We start from the raw sequence: 4,441 nt of genomic DNA, 5'->3' as shown, positions 1-4,441 counted from the left end.
AAGATCATAATATAGAATATTACTAAAACCATAACAACAGATAACTAAACCTATATCTATACCCTATAAAAAAAAAACCCAAATCAAGAGACTACTTTCCTTAAGGAGACCCTAATTCTTTTCCAAGATTTGGAGGTTCTTCTTTTCCAAGATCCGAAGGTAGTTTAAATCTTAATGATGAAAAAATCTTATCGAATTCTTTTATCATCTTGCATTTAGGTCCGTTTGAATTGTTTGCTTTCAATTAATTTCAATTGAATAAATTGTTTCGATGTCAACAACTTCAATCTTGGACCCTACTCCTAACCCCGCTGATGTATGGGGCAAAAAAGATGATCCAGATCCTCCTCCCTCTGTCTCTGTTTTTGGTTGTCGCGGGGTGATCTTGTATCCCCCGGCCTAGGTATATTTTAGGATGTAGAGTCCACTTTGTAACTAAAAATCACCTTTAGAAATTTGTATTTCTAGTTTTTTAAAACTTACTAGATTTTTAACATTTCAAGATTTTAAAGATTTTTTTGTAATTTGCACTTTAGAAAATCGATGATGACTCACAACTTTTTATTTTAAAAATAGTTTTCAACTTTACATTGCAATACAAAACATAAATTAAAAAAATTAAGAAATTAGATCAAGCATTTGAATTTTAAATACAAATATCGAAATTAAAGATTTAATATTAAACATTAGTTTTGATTTACTAAAATTAATTAAAAATAAACATTTAATCATTAATATTTAAATTTTAATGTTTTCCAAATTTAAACTAATATTATTTGTCAAAAATATTTAGAAATATAAAATTGAATTAATTAAATTAAAACCTTTTATATACAAACTTTAATTCTTTTGTGACATAGGATGCAACAAGTTATTGCATACAAATTGATATGCAACATAGAACACAACATGAAGATGTATTCATAGACAAAAAATAAAATCACAATTAATATTGATAAAACTGAAAAACAAAGCCTCACATTACAACAATGAGCCTTTGTATAAAACCTACATTCTCCTTTGATTGATATTCTAAAAATAAAAAATTCATCCAACATTTTTAAAAATTGGTCTCACAAAAGCAAGTTCAGTATGTATAATTAGTATAAGTGCAAGTGCTAGTAAATAATACACATTTCCAATTTATCTGTGTTAGTATCACCTTATTGAAAATTTTCGTTGTCAACATTTATGAAGATTCAGTCTCATCCTTGAACAGTACATCTCCATGAATTTTCATGTTTAGACAGACCTCAAATTACAGAATTGTTTAATCAGTGGTTTCCATTCTGCCCCCTGCACTGCAGTTGGTGATATCCCCAAAGGGGTGGGGGCGCTTTTGCCCTGATCCAGGCGATGACGAGATACGAGATGGAGATTGGGCATTCATCCCCACATCTGAGAATCGTGGCCTGGCTGGCCTCCTCCCCACATCCGAGAGTCGAGGAGGTCTGGGTGGCCATTGATGGGGTTTTGAATGAGGGTGGGCATAATCACTTTGGGAGGCTGAATTAGGCGTCCTGCTTGGTTGCTGGAGACTCACTGTTTCAGAGACAGAATAATCTGCATAAAGCTTCCGGATGATATCCTCTCTGTGCTTGGTGAAGGTATTGTACTCTGTTTTCATAGTTTCAGAGTCCTCTTTCAATGCTTGGAAGCTGCTACTCAATTGGACAGTAGCAGGTGGAGTTAAAGGAGAAGAAACAAGTGGAGATGAGCAGGGCAGAGATGGAGTGGAACCAGGTGTTTGGCCTTCCACAGCAAGTAGCCTTTGTTTCAATTCCGCAATGTGCGATTTTAATTGCTCATTCTCCTTTTGCAGCTGCTTGTTCTGTTCAATTTGGGAATCGGGTATCTCTAACTCTTCATTTGCAATGCAAGCCTGTAACATCATTGAGGTAATTTTCCATTAAAGACCTCTTTCTTGAGCACTTCCAAACTACCCTAAATTAGTACATAGATTGAATAAAGTCTGGCCACAACTTACACTTGTTCGAATTTCCTTTGCTCGGTTTGCCCAATGAAGAGTATTCTGTGTTTCTGAATAAGATGTATTGCTAGGACTGATGTTTGCACTCATAGTTGTGTGGCAAGCTCCACCCAACGAATCCTGCAATCACCCAGTAAGATCTCTCTGAGTTATTATAAAACAAGTTTGCCCAAACCACCATTAGAAATTTCAGACTTTACTTGCATAACAGTGCTAAGAAACCTAGGTCGTTGAGGGTATGAATAATGGCATTCCTACCTTGAGAAGCTGTGTAAGTTTAGAAGCTCTATATGGAATGTGACTTTTCCCTTCCACCAGAGCCTTAATGCAGCTACTGAGGGCCAAAAGGGATTTATTTATATTGGCCCCTTCTACAGATCTCAGCGTCCGTTGATCTGTGGCAGTAGATCTCTCAGATCCAGCCAAATCTACAAGAGATAATTTACCTGAACGAGTAACAGTGGTTGATCCTTCCTTTAGTCTGTATTCCACCGCAACCTACAACATGAAGTTATGAACTGTGTAAGTGCAATCCTTGCATGGTATTAGGTAATGGAGAATTGCAGTGTAAACTTAGCAGTCCCATTAAGTTTAAGTTTAAGAGTGTGAAGTGCAAACCTGCAGGATAGCATGGGATCATGATGAGGTCTCATTGAGTCGAGTGGCCTCTGTTATTCGGTTATGGTTGCCTCTATAGAGCAAGATCATCACCTGTGAAACACCAATTTGCAGTGCTCCTTATAACTCCTTGGTAATCAGAATTAAGATGAGTTATGATTTTGAAGAGTTCTAAACATACCTCATGAACTGTACTCGTATGGTGTTGGGTTATCTCTGAAGAGACATTCCCCTGAAGGAAGAAGAGGGGCAAAGATCAGTTACCCAAGTATCAGAAGAATGCTCAGCTCAGCCTCAAACAGACATATTGGGAGAGGTTTACAACATACCTGTTTATCCTCTCTGAGAACAAGAGGCTTGCCAGGTGACAGGAGATCCTTCACTGCTTCATTGTAGACCTCAAGATAAGAGATTGAAACAACATGTTCACCATTAAAGCTCAACTGTTGAAGCTTTGCAAAGAGATCTTTTATGGCAAGAACCATAACACCTGGATTCCTCTCTGTTCCAAGCATAGTGTGGGTTTTCCCTGCCCCTGTTGCTCCATAGCACAACACAGAGGCATTTATTCCTTGCAGAACACAATCAACAAGCTCCGCAGTGCTGGACAAATTCAATGTTTTCCCAGTCAATCATATGCCACACTCAGACAATAGAACTTCAATAACATGCTAAGAAATTGTGCCCAAAAGCACTTCAGAAAAAAGAAAAAAGAAACCCAAGTTATATACATACCTTGTGTCATAGACCTGTTTCTGGTCCACAGAGGGATCGAAAACTGCATCAAATGTGTATTGCCGATCACCATCCCTCTTCAATCTCAAATAGTCATTGTCATTAACAAAGTCCTTCAAGAAGAGATCCTTGTTGTTGGCAACACAAACACAGTTTTGGGCACCTGCTTCCTCTTCTTTCTTTGACAGTGGCCTCACTCTCACATAAACCATTATCCTCTCTGTATCTTCTCCACAAATAGGCACTATCTCAGAGGCATTCCCCTGTTTGCCCCTTGTGCTTACTTCACTACTCCAATCTTCTGATTCAGGCTGTGAAATAGGAAAACATAAACTGGGTAAGGGATTAGTGCAGAACCTAGATTTAGGATTGCCATTACAGTGGCCAAAAGGTTTCCCCATTGCAGATGTTTTCCCAGAGACATCTGAATGTCTGCGGCGAGCCTTGTCTGTGAGTTTTTCAGCAGGCTTGCCCATACCTGGCATTTTGGACCCTGGATTATTAACCATAGACATTCTCCTGCCTGTTTTCAAAGGCCTAGGAGGAAGCTTTTGGGCTTCAATCTGAGGCTCCTCCTCCCACTGGTTCTGTGTCAAAGCTCTAACTTTTTGGCTGCAAGAGCAGAAGAAGAAGAAGAATTTAACCATCTTCCCCTAGCAGGGGAGGAATCAGCAGCAGGACAACCCTAAAATGCCATTTTCTTCTTTCCACTCTCAAATTGCAAATTGCGATGTATTCAATTCTTTACTGTCATTCAATCCCCAAATGCTATTCCATTCCTATTCATTCCCTTCTCTTGTGATTACATTGCATTGGGATACTGCCCAAAGGTAAGACATCTTCCGATAATTTAGTAGCAGAGATAAATCACAGGAAAGGATTGGAATTCGGGATAGCCTGCAAGATACCATGACGGAGGGGAGGAATGGCATATTTTTTAATTTGAATAGTAGCATTGTATTGTATATAAATTTCTAATGTTATTTGGCGCCTTTTAATTAGTATTTCTAAATTGATTTTGATATTTATTATCTTATTATGTTACATATTTATTATTAAGGATTATAGTTTAATAACATTTAAATTAAATTTTAACGG

At 37.7% G+C, this 4,441-nt stretch overlaps 1 pseudogene; it reads right to left on the bottom strand.

The window, feature by feature from the left end:
• Window positions 1–1,123: 1,123 nt before the first annotated feature.
• On the bottom strand, window positions 1,124–4,228 carry LOC131057105 (kinesin-like protein KIN-8A; annotated as a pseudogene).
• Between the last annotated feature and the right edge of the window lie 213 nt (window positions 4,229–4,441).

Source organism: Cryptomeria japonica, chromosome 8 (assembly GCF_030272615.1).
Source record: "Cryptomeria japonica chromosome 8, Sugi_1.0, whole genome shotgun sequence".
NCBI lineage: Eukaryota > Viridiplantae > Streptophyta > Pinopsida > Cupressales > Cupressaceae > Cryptomeria > Cryptomeria japonica.
Note: the sequence above shows the minus strand (reverse complement) of the source record. Positions and strands in the feature narration are given on the sequence as shown.